This window comes from Canis aureus, chromosome 2 (assembly GCF_053574225.1).
Source record: "Canis aureus isolate CA01 chromosome 2, VMU_Caureus_v.1.0, whole genome shotgun sequence".
Classification (NCBI taxonomy): Eukaryota; Metazoa; Chordata; class Mammalia; order Carnivora; family Canidae; genus Canis; species Canis aureus.
In genome coordinates, this window is record NC_135612.1 from 25,428,649 (window position 1) to 25,442,345 (window position 13,697).

Below are 13,697 nucleotides of genomic sequence, written 5' to 3' on the forward strand. Positions count from 1 at the left end.
TAATTAGTTTGGAGTTTCTTTGTACTTTTCAATACCTTTCTAATTTTCTATAAGAACATCTATTACTTTTATCATCAGAAAAATAAAAAAATAAAGTTTTTAAACCCAAAGTTACCACATCCTTAAGAAACTACCACAGAATTTAATAATGTCCTAAAGCAGGAAACTACCTGAAAATTTCCTGTTCCTGAAGTTTAGCTTTTATATACACTCGAACTCAATTTTCTGATCCTTGAATTTCACCCCTGGATTTTATTTACTACAACATTTTGTGTACTTCCTGTTTCTTGTCTGGCCTACTAACCAGGCAGATTTCAATTGTGTAAATAAATGTACCTTTTTTTTTTTTTTCATAAGAAATGTTTCAGACCTAGCTACTATTGGATATGCCTGATATTTTCTTTCTTTTGGTTTTTAGGTGTTTAGTTTTGCTAAGCTGTATTTATTTAACCAAAATAAATTTCCCACACCATCTGTCCCCCAGAGACAGAGACATCTGTCCTCCACTCCTGACCATTTTGATTTCTTCTGTTTACCTCTTTAACTTCTCAAAGATAAGCTTATGAAAAATGAGCATTTAGTTCACTTCTTTCATCCCTCTCCCATCCTCCCTACGTGCTATGGCTGCTGTTGTTGTCATTACTAATTGAGCTACCGGTCATATTTGAAATTTTAAAGATTTTTTTTTTCATTTTATCCTAGAGTTTATTTGTAGACAGTTCCCTTATACATGAGTAGTTTCCCATTTTTCTCTGCTTCCACGAGTTCTGAGCCTGTAGGGAGTTGGAGGCAGTCATGGTTGGCTCATGCTGCACGTTCAGGGGAATGAACACATCACGGGTAATTATTAACTTGCAAGGAATTAAAACTGATGGAGAAACATCCCAGATATTTTTTTTTTGAAATTTTAAAGATTCTTAAATCTGTTTCTTATTCGGCCAACTTCTGAGATGATCTAGCAACTTCTCACTGGGTCAAATGATAAATATATTAGCCCCCTACTCTACTTCTCCCTCTTTCTCTCTTCTAAATCCTGTTACCTAAGCTCTTTTTTTTTTTAATTTTTTTTTTTTTTTTATGATAGTCACAGAGAGAGAGAGAGAGAGAGGCAGAGACATAGGCAGAGGGAGAAGCAGGCTCCATGCACCGGGAGCCAGACCTGGGATTCGATCCCAGGTCTCCAGGATCGCGCCCTGGGCCAAAGGCAGGCGCCAAACCGCTGCGCCACCCAGGGATCCCCCACCTAAGCTTTTAATTTTACAACTTATATTATGTACAACCATACATGTCTTTAATGTCTTGGCTACAGATTCTAAAAATTAAAAACCAACAGTTTTATGTCATTGTAACTATCTAAATATTATTGACTACAAAGCCAAGAAATACACTAGCTTATCTTTACTTCTCAACAGGTCCTATATCACTCTGTTGGATGACTCCAAAGACAGCACTCCTGCATCACCCTCAAAAGGATTCTTTTATCATGTGGCCTTGATTGCTCCAAATCTTGTCACATTTCCTTTTTGTTTCATATTTGGAAACATGACTTTCTTGTACTTTTTGTGTTTGATTTGGTTTGGAGGACAAAGAGGAGGAGATGTTTAATTATCTTGTTTTCTCCTTGATTTACAAGGATATATATACTTATATATATATATACACAAAAGATATACATGCTTCTATCAAATCCCAAAATTGACTCTCAACCATGTAACAAAATCTACTTTCCCCAAGATACTTCTTCTCTAGACCTGCACAACTAATAACCTGGAGTCTTCTCATCCTGGGTTCTCCTACACCAACTATCTGGCTGAGGTAACATGGCTTCTTTCTTGGCTCTCTCCTTCATTTTGCTATCACTGAGAAATATCCTCAAAAAGGGTATGCATGGTAGGCAAATTTTCTGAATTCTTCCAAGTCCAAAAATGTCTTTATTCTTTCCTAATACTTAATTCATAGATTGGCTATGAAACTTTTGTGTCAAAATAACTTTTCCTCAGAATTTTGAAAGCATCTCTCTATTGTACTCAAACAACCCCATGTGACTAAGCAGACATCTGATTCTCTATCCTTTTTAAGTGAACTTTTTTTCTTCTGTAAAACTTCTTAAGACCTTATCCACATCCCAAGTGTTCTGAAATCTCCTAAGAATATCCCTATGCAGGTATTTTTAATCATCTTTTGAAGCACTTGATGAATTCTCTTAATCTGATGTTCAGCTCTGGGAATTTTTCTTTTATTGTTTATTCATTTCTATCACTTCTCAGCCTTTTGGCTAAGATCAAGTGTATTTTTTGTTCATTTCTTCCTCTCTCTTTCTCCTCTGCTTTCCATTTCTGGGATTCCTACTAATCTGATTTTGGATCTTCCAGATTTATCATATCTTATCTTTCATATTTTGGTGACTATTTTTGCTTTATATTTTTAAATATATATTTTTTAAATATATATATTTAACACATATTTTAATATGTGCTTATCTCAATTTTTTTTTTCAAAATCACTACTTTCCCTCTACTATCTGGTATCTTGGATGTCCATTCATATTTAAGAACAAAGGTCTGGGTTTATTATTCTAGATAACTGATTGAGGTTGCCTCTGTACTATTTTTAGGTATGTCTTCCCCTGAGCGGGAAGAGTGACTATGTGATCATGGACTGCAATATTTTTAAATGTTAGTGGACAGGAAGGCAACGAGAGTGAAGACAGTGGTAGAAGCCTCAGTTTTCTCCAGACCATTTGAGTTATGCAGAACACTGCTTGTCCAACTCTTTTACATCATGAAATACATGGGAAAAAATTTTAATTGGGGTGCTTGAACTGCTCTTAGCTAGAGAAGATCCATCAGCTGGTCTATGTGCTCCACAGCCCTCAGGCCTCTGAGCTGCACTACATATTGAGGGAGGAGAGGATGTACCTTTTGCATTACGTTGACCAACCTTCAAACCATCACTTCAACTTTCTGCAGTCTTTGATTGCCGGCTTGAGCCCAAACATCTTTTTCATTTCCCATATGTCCACCAGTCAGCTACTTCCTGCATGATGTCTCCTTCTTCACAGTTCTCTGTGTTCCATCTTCCAGAAATTTGTTAAACTCTCATCTTCTTATAACCTTTGCCTCCCTTTCTCCTACTTGTTATGAATTTCTAGCCCAACCGCTCTGCTGTGATCTCAATGGAATTGGGGATGGAGGGGAGGTGAATAAATATGCTTGATTTGCCATCTTGAAATCTTGGGCCCAGATACACTAGATTGCACACAACCAGAATAACTCATCCTATTCTGCTTTCTCCATGTTTTGCTTCCTTTTAAGAAAGATATTATCCTTTAGTTAACAAAGACTTAAATCATGATATTATCCTTACTTTCTCCTTAACTTTTTTCCCCACATCTAGTCAGCTATTAAATACTATCATTATACCTGGCAAGAAGTCTAAAACTTGTCTCCTGTTTAATATTCCTATTGCTCTTGCAGAAAGTGTAGATTGATAAGAGGCTAATTAAGAACTTAGTAGTAACTATGCGAGGTGTGGACATGTTAACCTTATTTAATAATCATTTTACAATAAATACATATATCAAATCACCTTAAACTTATACCATGTTTTATGTCAATTGTATCTCAATAAAGCCTGGGGGAGAAAAGAATCTAGTAGTACTGGCCCTTATAGACCCAACCCCACTACCATCAGAGCTCCCAAGTGTTCTTTCCTCCTGTAACATCCTCTTTATGATTCATTCTACCCAAGGTTCTCCTCTCCTAATAATTCCCTAGAGAGAGTACAGTTCTTATTATTCACCATATGCATCAACCACCAGGATATCAACCCCTGGAGGGGCTGCTAAGAACTCAGGGGAGGTCTTTTTTAAGCTCCAGCCTCTGTCCAACCATTCCTGGTTGAAAAATAAAAGAGGCTATTGATGAAGTTGTTACATAAGTAAATAGTATGAAAGCATGAAAAAAAAACAAAACAAAACAAGCAAGCAACATAGGGAATCCCTAGAAAGAATAAAACACAAGCTTCTTAGCTTGGCATTAAAGCTCTTCCGTGTCTAGGCTTCATTCCACATTTCTACCCCTACCTCTCACTCCTCCTTATGCTCTTTGGATTATATCCAAACCAAACTACTTTCTAGGACTTAATTTGTTCTGCAATTTCCTACTCCTGTTCCCTTGGTTTTCCTATTTGAAAAGCATGTTCCCCTCATGGAGGGAAGGTGTTGTCAAGATTTCCTCCATCTTGCAAAGACCAACTGAAATGCCTGCCCTCTCCTAAAATATTCCTTAATCTTCTCAGCTGGAAGTAATTTCTCTTCCCCTGTTTTATCTTCATACTTGGTACACACTTCTCTTACTTGCAACTCCTGTCATATTCTGACTTAGTCAATTGCCATTTGTGTACATGTATTTTCTCCAATATAATAAACTGTAAACTGCTTGAGGGCAGAAGTCATAATTGTTAGTTTTTTTTACTTCCTTAAAACACTTAGCACAGTACCTCTTACGAATAGCCAATGCTCAATAAATGTACTTTGGGTGGGGGTAGATATACCTGGTGAGACACGGCCACTATAACCCTCAATAACTTTCCTCTGCTAAAATGTATTACCCTAAACATTCAAAGTTCTCCAGTGTATCTCAATCTTACCTTCCTGTTCTCTTCATACAAGAGTCTTGATTCAAACTAAAAGATTCTATTCACAGACCACTAAGCTGGTCAGCATGCTGTGTCCATCCCCTCTACCACATTTATGATCTTTATGAATAGGTTCAAGTGTTTCCCCATAAACCCATTTGATACCATTCAACTCACAATGCTCTTTCCATCTACTGATCTCATTTGGTAATGTTCCAATCAACTGTAATTTTTTTCTTGTTACTTACATTTAATAATTATTAGATATCTTCCCTAGCTAAATAATGTTTCTTTTTATCTGTCACAATACTCTGCACATGACAAGACTTAGGAAGTATCTAATTTATTAAAGTTTTTATCATTCATTTAAATAAATCAGTAGTAACATTCCAATATATCCAACAATGTTAATTACATTATTTTAAATTATAATTCAGTATTTTCAACTATAATTATCGGCATAAACTATATTAATGAAGAACATTACACAAATACATATATGCTAATTGATTATTTTAATGTATTTTTAAAAGTCTTTTAGGGGTGCCTGGGTGGCTCAGTCAATTAAGTGTCTGCCTTTAGATCAGGTCATGATCCCAGGGTCCTGGGATCAAGCCCCTGTCAGGCTCTCTGCTCAGCAGGAGCCTGCTTCTCCCTCTCCCTCTATCCCTTCCCTCCACCTCTACCCCCACCCTCCCTCCCACTTGTGTTCCCGCTCTCTCATAAATAAATAAATAAATAAATAAATAAATAAATAAATAAATAAATAATTTTAAATATTTAAAGTCTTTTAAATAGGCTAAATTATATGCCATCATGTTTATACTATATATGTGGTTTGCACACATGCCAAATTCATTCCAATTATATATAAATTATTATCAACTTCAAATCAGTAAGCTATCATACCATTAAAGCTTGTTTGTAAAATAAATATAGAGAAAACTTTTTTTTTTAAGATTTTTTATTTATTTACTCGAGAGAGAGAAAGAGCACAAGCAGGCAAAGCAGTAGGTAGAGGGAAAGGGAAAAGTAAGCTCCCTGCTTAGCAGAGAGCCTGATACACGACTCTACCCCAGTGTCCCAGGATCATGACCTGAGCCAAGGGCAGGCGCTTAACCAACTGAGCCACGCAGGGGCCCCTAGAAAATTTTCTCAACCTATTTCTATAAATTTTTATGGAAATAATTTTAAAGCTAATCTGAATTCATTTCCCCAGAAAGATTTCATATAGAGGAACAAAGCTTCACTACAAAATCAAGATACAAGTATGTAGCTACATACTTTCAGTATACTCAGGAGTCTTGTCACCTCATCAAAAACAAGCTTCTTATTCTTGCTTATTTATTTTCCAGAATTGTACTTCTATCTCACAAATATATTTCTACCTTGTCTTAATTATCTTCTTTTATAATATCCTATTCTGTGAGTCAGAAATCCTTTTTAAATTACTTGAACTATGTTTTAATAAAATGTAAATATGCAACTGGATTATTAATACAAAGACAGAAAAAGAAGTCATATAGTAGGGAGACAATTTTGTAGAGAATAATGTACTAGGAAACTACCTAAGGATAGGTTACAATTAGACCCCAAAGGAAACTCTCAGTGGTGACCAGAAAAGAAAACTGTGTTATGTAGTTCTTATCATGCGATATAAGTATTTTTTCATTGAAGTATCATTTTCATAAAAATATTAGTCTCCTCAGTGACTCCTAGAAAAATGATGACTTCATGGAAGAAAAAAATCTGCAAGAAAATTTGATTTGGAAGGTTAACAGCAGGGTCATTTCAAACATATAAAGTGTATATGAAGGGCAAGCAGAAGCATACAGTATGGGAAATCTCTGGACTCTATAACATTTACAATATTTTATCTTCACTTTTTTTCTATTCCAGAGTGTATGTGACTCACCAGCTTATCTCCACAGAGAGAATATGAGAGACCAATCCCCGAAGACAGGATCTTTGATGTTTCTGAATTTAGGATTCCTATTAGAAAAATTGTGAGCTAAAATTAAGGTGTAGTAAATCCTTTTTTTTTTCCCTTGGTACAAACACAGGTAGTCCAATTATTCTATGAAAATACAGGTTTTCTGAATAGGGTAGAAGTCCCTCTATGGACCATACCTACTACTGCATCAAGCTGCATGGAAACAAGACAGAGAATGCCCTTGCATTTGAAGTTGGCCACTGACCCAGCAACACTGAGAGGTGAACAGCTTACCTCCAGCCCCTCTGGGCAGTAGGGGGTCACTGCTTCCCAACCAAAATCCACTCCCTACCCTCTCCTCCTATGCTTTCCACTCCCAGGCAAGACAGCTTCCTTTAGCTGATTATAAGCTCAAAATCTAATTCATAGGTCAGAGAGTTTGGCCAAATTTTCCCTTTGGAAAGAAAAAAATAATAATAATAAGGGAGGCAGAAAGAAAAATAATAGCCCTGTTACTGCCCCAGACAATGTTCTTAGGCAAAGAAACTGACTCAGAGCTCAACAACTTCCTGCAAGAAATTTTTCCGTAAGATAGCAGTGATGCCACAGAATCAAAAAGAAAAGAAAAGAAAAAGCTATGCCTTGGGGTTCCACAACTCCATCTCATCTGCCTAACATTCCTGTGAAACTGACAGCTCATCATTTTACTGTGAGATCTAGTGTTTAAATCACTTTGTTGAAGGAGCACATGGAGGGCAGAGACTTGCCTGAAATGATGATGATTTCCCAAATAGCTTCACCCAAACATAACCAATATTCTCAAAGCAAACAGATGGGCTCGTCCCCACTGCCCTGGGGTGAGGAGGACAATCTACAGAGGGAAAGTTACTGTGTTGGGCCCTCAGATCTGCTGCAGGCAGCATGTCATAAATATGATAATGCTGAAGTCACTATGTAGGCTGAGAAAAAGCAAGAAGAAATAGCCAAACTGACCCCAAAATATCATGACTAATAAACGGAGGAGATAATAAGAAAACACCCAATCGGCATGCAAGCACATTTAGAGGGCCTCAGTTAGGTTGAAAGGCTCCAGCTGGAAAAGGTCAGAGGTTAAGAGCTCTCCATGTAGTAACACTGGGTGTGTGGGAGCAAAGGGATCTTCCAAGAGAAGGGGGTCGGTGCTCAGCTTGGCAGACCACAGGAGCTTTGAGGAAACAAACCATCAGGGAGACTGAGAAGGAGTTCAGGGAAGGAGAGGCTGACTTGGGGGTGACCACACACTCAGACCCCAGAGGACAGGAATGCGACCTGGTGCAGACGCTGGAGAGGAAGCCAAAGTGAGTCAAAGTCGGGAGCATAGTGTGGATGATGTGGTGGTGAGCATAGTGTGGATGCTACCACTGAATGAGAAAAGAATCGGAAAGATAAATGTGGTCAGAGAGGCAGATAACTTTTATAAGAGCATTCCAGAATGAGCAGATGAGAAAAGCAGTTCGAATAACAGGAGGGAAATATCTGTTTATTTTCATGGGCAATTGTAAGCTTAGAAGGCAATGTTGGAGATTTTTAGCCTTAAATAGACAAACGGTATACTATTTTCTAGTCAACCACCAAATGTAACCTGGTATCTGGAATACAATTCAGTACGCAATTCCCAGAATAAATCATGTCAACCTGGCTATATTTTTCCAGCCTTATGAGAGGCTGTGCGCATCTGCCCTTCCAGAAATGCACCAATAGTTTTACTGAATCTCAGCCTCCTGCTTCTCCCTCACTTCCCAGTGTTAGATGACACCCCTGGTGGTCCCCAACATGGATCCCAAAGTTCCAGCATCGAGGCTCATCACTGTCCCAGATTGCAAGTCTGCCATCCCACAGACAGGAATCTTTCAGGTCTGGCTCTCTTCCTGCGAAGCCAGTGGTGCATGACTAGTTTTCTCAGCACCTAATGGAAACTAAACCATCCCAAAAGACAAATGCATATGGCTAATAATCACATGTCAAGGCTTTACACACTTGACAGTGTATGGAACATAGAAAATATCTCCCAGTTTCATCGTTTTCGTTGAGTTTCATGCCATTATATACCTCAATTCTATTTGAGGAAAACATTAAAAAGCCTCCTACTTCAAAAACCAACAAATTACTTTGATGCTACTTCAAATTCTGTGTTTTCAGATCTCCCACATTTTTGCCTTGATCCTCGGATAAGAAACCAATATATCAGAGTGAATACCTTGTTTGTGTTTATCATTGTTATCTTTATGAGAAGACATTAACCTTTGCCCTTTGAGATAGCAGAATCAGTCATCCTCGGATCAAACAAAAATGAAGTAAGAAACATCTGAGACACAGAAGGTTCATCCCTGTGATGTTGGGTTTTGGTGGCCCTATCCAGCTTTGCAAAACTAACCCACCCAACCCCCCAAGGCATTCAGAAATTATTTTATTTGCTCTAACTCATCAGCAAAGGAAAAGTAGCAAACCCCAGAGCCAATGATTATTCATCCCACTCTGTGATAACCCTGACCCTAGTAAAGCCAACATCTGTCTTGTGTTTGGGGTGGATGACAGCCAACTGGGGATCAGAAAACAACAATTTCCCTGGTCAGATGTAAACCTTGCCCAGCATGTTGACTTTATAAACCACCCTGTAAGCTCAGTAAATTTAATTGGTAGATAGGGTTGTCTTTCCTTGGCTCACTTCCCACTGATTCATATTACCGCCATGAGCACACGTATGACCAGACATATGCTAACAAGGCTCTGTCTAGACAGAGAAGGTTTTTCCTCCCAATCCCACTCCCCAGAATTAGGCATTAAAATATGCTACTTGTAAATAGGACAAATGTTTACATAAATCATACAGGGAAAATAAACACTGTTCTCATACTTGTAGTGGAGACACTCTAGACAGAATCTATTAGGTATAGGAGCGACCATATTTGTTCCCTTTGCACTTCAAAGTTGGTTGTTGAGCCAACAAGAAGGAAGGCAGCAGTGTGTTAAGAAATGTGAGTAGCAGGAGTATAAATCAGTGCTCTGGACAGGTTGATTCCATCTAGCTTTGCTTCAACCAACATTCAACCTCAATTTATGGTTGTGAGGAAGTATCAAGCATGGTTAATAGTGTTGAAATGACACTGGCCATTCCTACATTGTGATATGAAAAATTATAAAAGGTACTTTTAAAACTTACTTTGAAAATCTCAAGTGAGGTAGTTCATGCAGAAAAATCTGCTATCCCAAATCTAAGATTCTCACTGTTTTCCTAAGAGAATTTTTTAAAAGCACCACCTCAAAGAAACAAAAACAAAAGAAAATTTAAATAAGTCCTAACACGGAAATAAAACTACAACCTACTTTCCCCTAACCACGCAGCCCACTCACAATCTTACTCGATGCCTTTTTAATACTTTCCTATACTGAGCAAATTTATGAAACTAAATCTGCTAGAGAAGACCAAACTCATAAAGTTTTCTGTAAATAACCCCAACATCATCCGTGGTTATAATATTATGAATCCATCCATTATCACAAGTAATCAAACCAAGTCAATAGTTAGCATGTTTTCAAAACTCTCCTAAGCAAGAATAGAGGATACAAAAGTCTTATAAAATGTAATCCTTACCCTCAAGGAGCTTCTAATTACCTATTCCAATTTAATTCTTAAAATTCTTAAAATTACTCTCCTAGAAAAACAAAGTCCAACAGATAACTTTGTGAGTTTTTAGATCAAAAAGAAAGATTTTCATTAGCTGGATGGACAGTAACAACATACATTCCTCTTTTGAAGAGAGAAATTTCTACCTGATTCTAACATAAGGTTCTACTGGGAGTGCCAGTCACAATATCCATTCCTTCCAGACCTAAACACATGTGACCCAAACTGGGTCAATCATGGTCACGGCCTTGGATGTCTTTAAATGGAACTAAAGGGATCGGCCACACTCCTGTTTAGTTCTCAAACCAAAAGTTTGGTTACATTTGCCAATAAATTGCCCCCTTGGTAAGCTGGTCGCAGTTGGGCTTCTGTTACTTGGAACAAAAACAAGTCTTAGCTACACCATCAGTTGTTCTCTATCTCCAGAGCACCTAACAACATAAGTGGTCTTAGACTTCAGCAAGAGTTACGTGATGAATAGGACTACTATTTTATGTATAAATTTTGCCTGTAAAGGAGCTCAAACACTAAACTTGCTATAAAGTATGTCTGTGGAACCTATCCTGATCTTACATTATCCTGGACAACTGTCTTGAATAACTTAACACCTAGCACAGGGTGTTACCTGTGTCACCTACACTAGATGAGTAATTCTCAAACTATATGTTCTACAAAGTTGGGACCTGTTGAATGATACAAAGACCACCTACCCCCTTCAGCAACGCAAATTGCTTTTCCTGCCTTCTCATTTCAAGAGCTTTCCATTTATTGTCAGCCTGCTACTTCTACACCTCCACACATAAAACGCATGCCGGTGTCACCCACCAGACTCTGCCTTTTCACAGCAACCTAGTCAAACAGCTTTTCCCTCCTGGTCCATCTGGGCATCCCCATCAGCTGGACCTCCATCCATTCTTTCTTAGGTTCCTCCCAACTCAGAACACCTGGTACCACATAAGGACTACATTTTGAGAATTATTAGACAATAGGACTTCTAATATTCCTAGCAACACTATTATCTCTTCAAAAGAGCACATTTTTTTTTCTCTCTTTCTCTGAATGTTCTGTGTCTTTTTTGGCAATTAAAGGGACAGATTTTGGAAGTTCTCTCCCCTTCCCATCCTACAGTTACATAAAACCAAAAATGTTCAGTACATGAATATCAACCAAGAATACTGTTTTTTCAGCTGCTTTTCCTTAACCTTGGGATTCCTGGATTGAAATGGGGGGAAGGGAGAATAATTAAATATGATGCTTGAGAAATTGATTCCTAATAGTTTGTGAGGTTGAGGGTATTCGTCATTTCACCCACTAGTCAAGTATTTCTTCATGGTTTGCTCCACAAAGAAAAGGGTTCTTGGGAGGCAAATCTGTTTGAAATTATTCAGCTCAAACACTGACACTGTAAAATTAGAAAGAAAGAGGTCAAATAACCTTATGGCAAAAGTATCGGTGGATTTCCAGAGTAAAGTGTGCTCCAGCATCATGTAGAGGTTTTAAGGTGGCTAAAGATGCTGAAGAGACAAAAATAATTTTTAAAAGATAAACAGAATTTTCTTTACAGTAGAAAATATCCAAGACCCACCCACACCATTCTCTCTCTCTCTCTCTCTCTCTCTCTCTCTTTTGCCTTGACCTTCAGCTGCTAACACAGCATTGAAATTACCACATACAAAGAAGAGTTTGGAATCTCCATTAATATTTGCATAATTTGCCACCCAGGCTATGACCCACCCTACTGCTACAGAATGATAAATTCATCTGTCTCCATTGAGGACTGAGAAATCTTATTTCACTGGGGAATAAGCAAAATTTCTGCTACACACATGATATGATTATCATGCCTAGTTTATTAGTCTGCCTATCTCCTGAGGCTATTTCATGGTGAAAACGTATTCAATAAAACTTTGGAATGACCAGGATTATGTAGCTTTCTCCAAAAGTCTTATTTCCTTAGTAGCTGTCAATATCACTAAAGTGTAAGTAGGCACAGGGAAGAAGAAGCAACCATTCTACAAATGGGCGATGAAACATAGGGCCCCCTCTGAGGAATGCACTCAATAGCAGCTAGATATAGACATATGTTTCCTTCCATGTGCTTCCATTCCAACATGTTATTTTGTCCTTCACTCAAAAAAAAAATTTGAAAACGTTTGTTTTGACCATTTTGTTTAAAAATAAATAAATTGGAATCCACCTTAGAACCTAAGAACCAAAGTCTGCAAAGAAGTTAAACCACATGATATCTAAAGTCTCTTTCAAATTTAAAATTCAGAATAACTCTCTATGTGGTATAGATGGGTGCAATGAGAATTCAGAAAAGGGAAAAAAACGTATGACAATGTGTTGCCAAATATATAGATGTTGAGGTTGTTTACAAATATTTTAATTGCCAGTGTTTGCTATCCTTGTGCCCTCTTCCTCTGACACCACAACCAGTGATATTCCAGAGAGACGAGTCGCTGCCAAGCTGGAACTTGGAGTGAAGATGCCAGGCGGTGGGGCTCCTGCAATAATGTGGGATAACATGTAGTACCAGAAGAAATCAACCTTTGTTCTTTTAAGCCCCTGAGACTTGAGAGTTGGTCCTGCAGCATAAGTCCAGCTCTCCCAACTGAGAAATCATGGATAGCTTTGGAGGAAAGGTGAGACATGATTATAGAGTAGAAACAAGTGAGAAGAAAGAGATTGAGAGATTCTAGAAATGAGACCTCATCTGGAGGTTCTCAACAAAACCAATAAATAAGAATATCCAGGGGTGGGGCTGAGGGTATCATAAATTTTCTTTTTTTAGAATTTTTATTCTTTTACTTTTTAGTCTTTTACTTTTTTTAAGATTTTATTTATTCATGAGAGACAGAGAGAGAGAGAGAGGCAGAGACATAGGCAGATGGAGAAGCAGGCTCCCTGTGAAGAGCCTGATATGGAACTCGATCTCAGGACTCCAGGATCACGCCCTGAGCTGAAGGCAGAAGCTCAATTGCTGAGCCACCCAGGCATCCCCTATTCTTTTACTTTTTTAATTGAAGGACAATTGATAAACATTACATTGGTTTTCAGTGTATATCTTAATGATTCAATAATTGTATATACTGGGAAATGACTACCACAAGTCTGGTTAACATCTGTTACCATACAAAACTACAGACATTTTTCTTATAAGAAGAAATTTTAAGAACTTTTAAGCAAGTTTCAAATGCAACACAACATTATTTTTTTTTAAGATTTATTTGAGAGAGAGCAGGGGGAGGGGCAAAGGGAAAGGGAAAGACAGAATCTCAAGCAGACTCCCTGCTGAGCAAGGAGCCTGATGTAGGACTCAATCCCATGACCCTGAGATCATGACCTGAACCGAAATCAAGATTTGGACGCTCAACTGAATGAGCCATTCAGGTGCCCCTGCAATACAGCATTATTCACTATAGTCACTACACTGTACATGACATCCCATGACTTATTTAT